The sequence below is a fragment of the Xyrauchen texanus genome, chromosome 31, assembly GCF_025860055.1.
Source record: "Xyrauchen texanus isolate HMW12.3.18 chromosome 31, RBS_HiC_50CHRs, whole genome shotgun sequence".
Classification (NCBI taxonomy): Eukaryota; Metazoa; Chordata; class Actinopteri; order Cypriniformes; family Catostomidae; genus Xyrauchen; species Xyrauchen texanus.
This window is the reverse complement of record NC_068306.1, coordinates 22,542,632-22,553,718: the sequence shown is the minus strand read 5'-3', so window position 1 is coordinate 22,553,718 and position 11,087 is coordinate 22,542,632.

Here is an 11,087-nt window from a genome sequence, read left to right as displayed (position 1 = left end):
TAATTCAAACAACACTTTTTCAATTAATGGTGGCATACACTGCTTTGTATGCCTCTTGCCGTTCTGGGGAAATAGAAAACCAGTTGTAGGTTTCCCTGATTAAGTATTCAACACATCTAGGGATGGTTTCTTTGGATGCTGCACTGACAGCCAATTGTAAAGAATGGCACACACAGTGAATGAGTACCAAATTGGGCAAAGCACATTCTTCCTTTAAAATCTTGTGTATGCCATTGTGCACCCCAGTCATCTCAGACGCATTATCAGTGCCAATACCCTGAAGATTCTCCTTTTTAAGGCTACACTTTTCAAGAAACTCAACTATTGCCTTTGCTATTGATCTGGCATCGCCCGCCTCCAGTTCAACCAGCCCAAGAAATGTGGACACAATTGTTCTTTTTTTAGCACTAAAATACCGAATCACCACACCCAGGTATTTTGAGACACTGACATCAGTGGACTCATCCAAAAGGAGACTGAACCTCTCATCCCCCACATCTGATGTTATCCTTTTCAGAAAATAAGGAGCCAATACTCCCTTAATCATTTCTGCGCACTTGGTGCGGTGCATTTGGAAGTTTGTTGCTGCAACAGAATCTGAAAAGGCAGCTTTGCAAGCCATACCTAAATGGTCGCAGGCTAGTAGTGAACAGTGTTCTGCAATGAACACTGCCATAGTAGCTTCTGCACTTTTGGAGTTATCCACTTTCTTAACTAGCTGCGGTAATGTAGACTGCTTTGCGGGGTTATATGGTTTTGATTTATTTATATGCTTTGCTGTAGCACAATGTTTTTTGATGTCATACATTTTTGCAAGCATATCTGATTTGCAATACGCACAGTATTTTCGACAGTCATCCCCCTGGCTTCAGCCACCCTTTAAATTCAGGTAAAGTCTCCCACTCTTTTCTGTACTTCTGGCTGTACAGTTTTGATTGAGACATGCTGATAGATGAAATGAAATGCGTGCTACTGCTGCTGTACTCAGCCAACAATTTTTGCTGCTGCCTGCCCGTGCAGCCTCTGTGTCCTGGCTATATAGACCTTATGTAGCCCCGCCCCTGCGCTCGTTGTCTTTTGTCTTCCTGTTTTCACATTTCCACAGCGATCTTAAAGGGTAACTAAACCCTAAAACAACTTTTTTTAGTTAATGATCTGTAAGACTGGGGCTTTATTAATGCTGTTCATTTATTCAAGTAATTTTGTTGACATACATTTTTTGAGTATAAAGTGTTTTAATTCTACAATATATGGTGTAAAAACTTCTGAGTGCTGCCCTGTTCAGGTTGAACGGTGGCTACTGCAGTTTAATTTTCCTATTGGAAGTTGTGGTGCCCTTGCCCTGACGTAAGCAGGTACCAGCTCACCACACCCTTGCCATGTGTTGTTTGGATTAGAGTCACTTTCCAAAAGTTGCTAAAAGTTGCTACATTTGTTGCTAGGTGCTTTTTGAAAAAAAAAGTTGCTATGGTAGTCTGAAAAGTTGCTAAATCTAGCAACAAAATTGCTAAGTTGACAACACTGATTACGAGCAGCAACCTCTTAAGTAGCACCAGAGTAGCACTTAAAGCGCGCCCTCTCACGTTCATGTTAAGTGCAGTTTTGGGAAACGCACGCAAAAAATAACGAACCTTTCTAAAATAGCTAAAATCAATCGTTATTGGGAAACGAGGCCCAGGTCTGGAAAGCAGTTAAAGGGCTTGTGGGATCACTTCATACAGATGAACAAACGGAGCGGATTTGACGATAGTTAAGATGCTAATTGAAAATTGTATTAGTGCTGTTAGGCTACTAAAAAATATCAACCGCTTTCCCCAGAAGGAATCGACTCCAACGTTTTAAATCGATTCTCTTTTCCCAACGCTTCAGAAATGAGGAATCGATTCTTTTTGGAATAGTGTCCCAGCCGTAGTATGAAGTTTAACTAGTCTGTGAAAGTAAACAGAAAAAGGTCACCATCAGTATAACATCAGTATAACAATATCTAAGTTATTCTCTGCTAAATAAATACAGAATTTATGATAATGCTCACAGATCCAGTGACAAAACTACCACATCCACCGTGTTTAAGAATTATAGATGATTCAGTCATTATTAGAATCCAGAAATAATGTGCTGCATTTTCTGGCATTTAGATTTATCAGTAATATCTGAGGAAGGGAAAAGTAAACAAACAAGTTAAATATGCAGTTACTTTCGTTAACTCGTCATGAACAATGAATAATTTAGCATTGTGTTTGACTGATATATACCAAAGTCGTTCTAGCAAGTCAGTCCAGTGTTGGCCATCTTTGGAACGCTCTCTGGAGGCTATTTCCAGTCATGACAGTGTAGCTCCTATCTACTTGAATGGAGAAAGACCAAAAACGGTTGTTCAAGATTACGATTAAATAACATATTTCAAATCAGCAATAAAATCTGACAATATTGGTATCATAAATTGTGATTCTTTACCTCATATTATGCAACAAAAAAAAACCCCCACAAAAAAAACGCAATGTTGAAGGCTTGTATAGCTAATGCGCACGCGCGTTGTAGAGATCATTAACAGGAGATGTCTATATCTAAAAGGATTGGCTCTTTTACTAGTAAGGCGGGACTTATTTTCTGCATCCGTTGACTGTTGGGTGCTAGCGCTCCATGGTTGAGCATTACAATTCCTCCCATTCATTTTAATAGAAGTGACCCGTCTCTGCTAAATTATCTCTGTATATAATGTGCATTATACAGAACATCTAACCCTGATGTTATTTTAACATTACTCACAGTATTTCATCTGACTTAAGTGGAAAGGAGGCAAATCCGTCTGCTTAACAATGTGTAAATAACAAATATGTAAAAAACAAATCTTGAACAACGTTTGTCAAACAATTAAATCTCTTGTTACTCAAATTAATATCATCTTAAATTTAATGCAGATTTGAAACTCTCTCTTCTTATAAAACTCAAGCTCTCTTTCTGATTAAGATATTTATTATCTGATATTTCTATTTATTTATACAGAATTTGCTTTCCACACATTGTGTCCTTCTGTAACAAATATTATGTATGTATAATATTAGTTGTGTTTTCTTCCAATATAATTTTTTTTTAATCATCAATTAATCTTTTGTGATCAAGGTTTGAGTTCTGGGCCATATAGTTAATGGAGTGAAAGGTGGTAACAATTATAGGGGCCAAAAATTCAAAGGTTGCCCACAAACAAATGTAAATATACTATATATATATATATATATATATATATATATATATATATATATATATATATACAGTCAGTCGGCCCAGAATTCTTTGCCATGGCCCTGTGTTACTGTGCTCTGTGGTCTAACACAACTCCTCAATGTCGTTTGAGATGGCCTATCAAATCAAAGAAGATGGGACTTACATTTCAAAGAAGCTATTGAGTTATTCAGCAAGGTCATGCAGTTCAGGTTAAGATATTTTCGTTGTTCATGACCAAAAGGGTTTTCAAGTGGGGGTGGATCACCAAACTAGATCACGCAGTCTTAAAGCCCAAGCCACCCCTGATAGTCAAGGGCCCCTGGCACTGGCCCCATTTGCCTGGTCGGTAATCCATCCCTGAGCATTTGTGGCATAATACTGATTACCACAAAAAATAATTTAGACTTGTCCCTCCTTTTCTTAAAAAAAAAAAGAAGTAAAAATTGAGGTTACAGTGAGGCACTTACAATGGAAGTGAATGGAGACAATGAAAGTGAATGTGGCAAATTTTTGGAGGGACCAAAAAATTGGCCTCCATTCACTTCCATTTGTAAGTGCTTCACTGTAATCCAGAGTTTTGCTTTTTTTCCTCTTTTTTCTCCCCAATATGGAATGCCCAATTCCCAATGCACTCTAAGTCCTTGAGGTGGCATAGTGAATCGCATCAATAGATAGATAATGTATTGTCCTCAAAAAGGAAATTTGTTTCCACTGTCTGTGCATAGAAAAACATAAACACAACAACACCATACATATTATCCGTCAAAACAATCACAAACATAGAAAACAAGATCATGCAACAAATGCCAGAGCATGCGATGGCATCATAATGGCTGATTACCTTTGTGTTTAAAGCTTGTATAGCCATAGGAATACAACTCCTACCATAACTGGCCTTTCTGCACATGAAATACTGAAAAAGTGGATGGTCTGGATCATTTAAAATTTGATGTGCCTTCCGAAGCATATATAAAGTAACACAGTCCGATAAAATAGGGGTAGAATACCAATAATTTTTCTCGCTAGTTTAGTTATCTTTAAGAGTTTGTTCTTATTGGTAACTGTTAATATGGAAAAAACAAATGACACCATACGTAAGAACTGACTCAATAATACTTCGATACAGAAGAAGCAGAAGACTAGGCTGAACTGATAGATGTTTATGTTTACGAATAACTGTAAGTCTCTTACACTTACTGTAAGTAAATACCAAGAGTGTGCTGATTGAAGCTGAGATGTTTATCTAATGTAATGCCAAGATACCTGAAATGCTCCACCCTTTCCACCATCTCTCCATTAATGATAATACTGGAAGGATGGATCAGTGTTTTGGGAGAGCTAAAAACCAGTTCCTTAGCCTTTGAAATATTGGGGTGGCGGAGGACAAATCTCAGAGACCGTCAACCCACGCATCTTATCATGTGGCTTGTTGAACTTGTTACCACTGAGACATAGCACGTGTGGAGGCTTCACGCCATCCACCGCAGCTTCCAGGCACAACTCACTACGCACCCCACTGAGAGCAAACGACATTATAGTGACCACAAGGAGGTTATCCCATTTGACTCTACCCTGCCTAGCAACCGGGCCAATTTGGTTGCTTAGGAGACCTGGCTGGAGTCACTCAGTACGCCCAGGGATTCGAACTCGCGAACTCCAGGAAGCGTCTTTACTCGCTGAGCAACCCAGGCCCCCGATATTTGCTTTTTTTAAGGAAAAGGAGGGGCGAGTCAAAATTAAGTTATGTGGTAATCAGTATTATGGTACAAATGATGTTAACTGAGCTTAACTTGTATTGAACCCAGAAATTTCCTTTAAAAGTGCACTCAGAAACTTTTGTCTTTGAGTCATCTTGGACTTAACTGACACCTTGCAGCTTGGATGCAGCATAATTTAAAATCAATTGTTTTCCTGATTCATGTTTTATTGGTTAATTCACAAACATAGCACAGAACAATGCAACATATACATGTGCAGAGTCAACCATTATCCCCCTTAACCCCCATTAATTCCCCATCCTCCTCCCAGTTCCCAACCCCAAACAAACATTCCCAAGTCTGAGTATACACATAAACATGAAGAGAAAAAAAAGAAAAAGAATAAAAAGGTTTCTCTCCACAATACCCTCACAGAGAGCCTTCCAGAAAGGTCATGTATTTGTCCCATTTCTTACCAGATGCATCTAATCTACCAAGCTGTTTGTATGACATCTTTTTGAATGCCATAACACTGCCCACTTTGGTGAACCTCTCTTGAAATGAAGGAGCACCAATTGACTTCCGCCATTGTCTGCCAATCATTACACAAGTTTGGACCCAGCTTTTTGTATATATGTCACCTACCCATAATCTGGGTCAGAATGAAATTTGACTATCTAAAACCTCACAGATAAAATTCTGGACTCAACCAGAATTCTTGAATCTTAGTGCAGAACCACAGAGCATGGGCAATGTCAGAATCTTAAACTAAGTAAGGCATACACTTGCATCCCTAGACATAGTTTAATTTTTTTGTTTTATTCTTTCCCACTCCCCATCCTCCAATACCAAGTTCAGATCTCTTTCCCATATCCTGTTAAGAGCAGTTAAGGCCCAGTCACCAAGACTCTTCTAAGAATTAACAAGAAATAATATACTGACACTTCATGACCCTTTCCCAAAGACTGTGAGCACCATACAGAGGGTGTCTGCAGCTTTAGAGGGCTGTGTACTACCACCAAAAAGAATACAAAGTAAATTGTGCAACTGTAAATGCCTGAAAAATGGAGATCTAAATCAGAAATTGCTGTTATATTTTCAAATGTTCTCAAAGCTCCATTTTCATAAAGGTCAACAAATGTAGCAACACCCCTCTAGATCCATTCTTTCCAGCAAAAGGGGGACTTGTATCAAAATTGAACAGACGAGAAACCTTTGTCCATACTGAATGTAAGTGTGAGATAATGAGATGCATTTTTACTTCTCTAGGCAATTTAATAGAAAGACTTGGCAATGGTGAGATTGGGGCAAGGACCGCTTGTTCAATGTTGTGGGAGCGGCTCTCTCAGGTGGAAAGACCAGCGGGCCAAGTGTCTAAGATTAAAAGCATAGTAATAATATGTTTTATTGGGAAAATCTCCTTTGTCAATTGGTCTATGTAACTTACTGAAATGTAACCAAGGTTGTTAACCATTCCAAATAAAAAACTTAAGATATTCTATGAAATTGTTTAAAATTAGAAAGAGATACTTCTATATGGAGAGACTGCAGGGTATAATTTAATTTGGGGAAGCAGTTGATTTTTATAACATTGACCTTCCAAGCCATTGACAAGTGAAGCCCACCTAGGGGCGGGTGTACAATTTCTGAGGCCCCAAGCAACCCTATTTCGGAAAATGTTGCTAAAATAATGACACAGTTTTTTAAATCATAATTTTAAGTTCTTCCTATCAGCCAATGTAGCCAAGTGCATTCAAAATGTTTAATGAAATAAAAATCAAGTTAAAGATAATTCATGCATGTTTTCCAGTTTTTCCACAATACAGAGATAAAAAGCAACATTTACCTACATATATGTTTAGGTTCAGGTTCAGGTTACTTTATTTATACCCGTAGGTAGATATGCTTTGCAGTGGATGAGTTCATACGTTTGACACATTTTTTACAAAAACAACACCAACAGTGTACGAAGTAAAAAATATAAAACTACACAATTTTAAAAAACAACACAAACAGTGTATGACATAAAATAAATAAATAAACACAACACAATAAGAAGTGCTTCGCGTTCCAATCAATATTTAAAAACAATATATAAATAGTTAAATAAAACAGACATAACATCTATATCATCATATTAGCAATGTTGCTAGGACTTATTCAACTGAGTGATAGCTGATGGAAAAATGCTGTTTTTATACCACTTTGTTCTGCACTTTGGAACTAGAAACCTTTGTCCAGAAGGAAGAAGTTGAAATTCACTGTGCAAAGGATGGGAGTCATAATTTAATACTGATCCAGCCAAACGCCATAACTGTGTGGTATACAGGGACGCTGGGTTAAGCTGTCACTCCCCAATGAGTGGACAACTCCATTTGACAATTTTACTCAAAAATGTATGTTCTTTAAGGATAGATTTCCGAACCATGACACTAAAGATAAGGATAAAATAGATTCAATAAAAGCACAATAGAATAAAGTCATCATAGTTTTGTCAGTGTGAAAATGGGACTGTTTCCTAAAGCAAAACAAACGCTGGTGCCCCTTTTCACACATGGCTTCACAATTTGCTTTAAAGTTTAGTTTTGAGTCTATAATTGTTCCAAGATATTTGTAGGATTGTACACATTCCACTGTCTGACCCTTAAAGGATATCATTACAGATAATTTTCTGTGCAACGGAGGTACTGAACCAACAACAGATAACAGTGCTTGCAAAGGTATGTTTGATCATTTGCCATCAAGATGTTCCCACTTATATATAGCTCTAGTCTACTACTTTTGGTTTTACTATAACAGTTGAATAATATAATTAGTAAAGTGTCATAACATTTGCTGAGAACATGTTAATTAATCATTAATGATCTGAATCTGATGAAGCAAATATAAAGTTCCCTGTGTCTGCATGTCATTTTTTAACAGGTGACTCTGGTGGGGCCACTAATGTGGATAACAACGGTAAAATTTTTCAGGTGAGATTTCAAACCTTTTCAACATTTTTAGCAGATTTTTTATTAAAACAGTATTGATTGTAAGGTCATCTCATATCAAGTGCATACTGTAATACAGGTTCAAAACTAATTTGAGAGGATTGCAGAGAAAAATATAGCCATTTTTAAAAAATATCTTTTATAGCTCGGTGTCGTGAGCTAGGAACGAAGAACAAGTGCGATGACAGCTTGGACCCCTTTTCTGATGCAGATTCCAGAGATTACCATACAAATCTTTTTACTCCACAAATATGTTCTTTTCTTAAACTGTACCATGAAAATGGCTCAATAGGAAACCCTCTTACATTCTTGTGAATATATTAACAGAAGTGGTCTGAATCTGTGAGTTTGGTTTGATGGAAGAAAAAAAAAATTCCGATTAAGACATTTTCCAGTAGAATTGCTAGTCTTTATTAAATCCTGTTTATTATAAGCAAAGTGTAATTTGTGTCATTTATTTAAAGGTGCAGCGAGGTTCCAAACTCAATATTGCTAAGTTGGCAAACAAACAGAACTTTGTTGAAAGAGTCACAAAGCCACAGTGTTTACATTTAAATGTGCAGCATTGCCTCTGCACAAGTCTTTATTAGAATTTTAACAGAAATAAATATACAGCACTTTTAACCACATGATTGTAGTCTTGAACTTAATGTTACTGTCTTTTACAGGAAAAAATCAAGGTAGTAAGCGACTATCAGCAAAAGTCTTGGTAATCATTTAAGAAATTCTGCGATGAAGTGGTTAAGAGAATATTGTAGATTTCACTGATTTAAACTGGGACAAGTCAGTTGTTTCCATGACATTCACATCATTGGTGAAATGTCTTAAAGGAATGCTCTGGGTTCAGTTCAAGTTATGTTCACTTGACAGCATGTGTGGCATAATGTTTATTACACAAATGTATGTTCATTATTCACAGAAACAGTCAAAAATAGGTAAAGTCATGTTTACCAGTCTTGTGAAAGTGTTTTATGATTGCAACAAAAAGGTTTCACAAGGTTTCATCATAGCGGTTTTGTTGGAACACTATTTGTATTTCATGAAATACATTCGTAATTATAGATGTGGAAGAATACATACGCATAGAATAGATTTAATTTAATAATATTCTGTTTGAAAAATATGAACCATGAAGACAAAAATAACATTCTAATGTCTCTATTTGTTCAATTCAGGGAATATAGGAATATACCCAAATTTAAAGGGGCCATGACATGAGGAATAATCATTGTAGCCAACTATAAAAACATTCTTTAAATTTCAGAACTGAAAACTTTCACCTTAATAAAAAAAGAGCATTTATTAAGCCAGGTTTCCGGCAAAGTAAGAATGGTATAAGTGCAACTTTTAAAAACGTGTCTCATTCTGCTGCTGCAACTGACTGGGAGAAACATATGCTGTTCTGTATGTATATAAACGCTGAAGATGTGAGATGTCGCAGATTTGACGACCAGCCTCTCTGCTTTGGCCTGTTAAAGAATCATCATCATGGATTGTATTATGTGTACGTATTCAGAAAAGATTTGTGTGGATTGTATGTGTTTTCGGCTCATATCAGCGTGGATTGCTTGTAAACCAGTCACAATATGATTTAAGTGTTGCAAAGTAACTTATTATTGTTATTGAAGGATGGGGCAGTTAAAAACACTTGGACCCGATCGCAAAACTATAAGTAACCAGTTTGATTTACAAATATTTCTAATATCATGACTGTTTGATAGTTGCTGTGCTTGAGTGAACAGTTTGATACATTCAGATACAATGTGCTGGGTGTACGTTATGTGTAAACCCTGAAATGTTGTTTTATAATGTTGTGGAGCAGCACATTTACGGAGTGGATCAGGAGAAGACTTTATGTTATTATTAAATTCCATTCTACTCTCTTGCACAGTGATGACTCTAAGCATAAATATTACAGCTACATTTTCTGTAAAAGCATGATTTTCTGTAACGCTGTTTTGAAACTAGGTGTGTTGTGAAATGCACTATACAAATAGTCTTGACTTGACTCTCTACCTCACTCAGCTATTGTATGCTGTCAGGGAGCACATTGAATGCAGCACTCATTGTTTGGTCTATTTTTGAAATCCCTTTTGCCATTTTTCTGAATAAAATAAGTATTTTGTAAAAGAAAAAATAAATAATATATATATATAGAGAGAGAGAGAGAGAGAGAGAGAGAGAGAGAGAGAGAGAGAGAGAGTCACTGACTGTTAGGGTTAAGGAAACTAAATTATCTATAAAAATACACAAATAATTATTCTAAATATATTTGACAAATATTTATATATTTATCCCCTTTTCTCCCAATTTGGAATGGATTTTTCATAGCTCAACCTATTAAACTATCCTAAGGTTCACTGAGAAACTCTAGGTGATGCTGACCTAGCCTCTATGAGGGCTAATCTTTTGCTTTGTGCATGCACTTTATCTATATTTTTGATGCAGCATTTCATTGTATATTTGATTTAAATAATTTAACAAATTCAGCTACTGATTTGACCATGGATTTGACTACTGATTTGAATATAGAGTAAACAAAATGTCAAAAAGCAAAATGTCATTTTGTCATGCCAACATTCCGAAATCATTTAATGTCAACTACCAGTGTGTGTTCATAGCTAATGTATGTTTCTATTTATTTTACATGTGCCAGCCTAAAGAAGATGGTCACCCACTACATTTGCTCTCTTCCGTCCGCTCAAACTACCATAATCAAGTATGATTCTCTCTTACTGATAAGTTTGATGGCTCACCAGAGAAGTGTAAGGGATTTCTATGTCAATTTAGAATATATTTCTCCAATCAACTAGAGTCATTCAGCCAGGAATCAAGGAAATGCTCATTTGTGATGATAGCTTTAGAAAGCTTTCGGAAAAGCTTTAGACTGGGCCTCTGCTGTTTGGGAGAATGATAGACAACTCCAAACTTCATTCAATTACTTTGCTTCACAGATCCATGAAATGTTTGAATACCCAGAGGGAGGTAAATATGTTTCTGTTCAGCTCCTACATTTATAACAGGGTTCACATTCTGTAGTTGACTTCGCCATACAGTTCAGGACATTAGCGGCTCAAAGTGGATGGAACGATATCACTCTCAAGAGAGGGAATGAACTACAATCTGCATGCCGAACTTGTATGCAAGGGTGAGAATTCAACTCTCTCTGAATTAATTT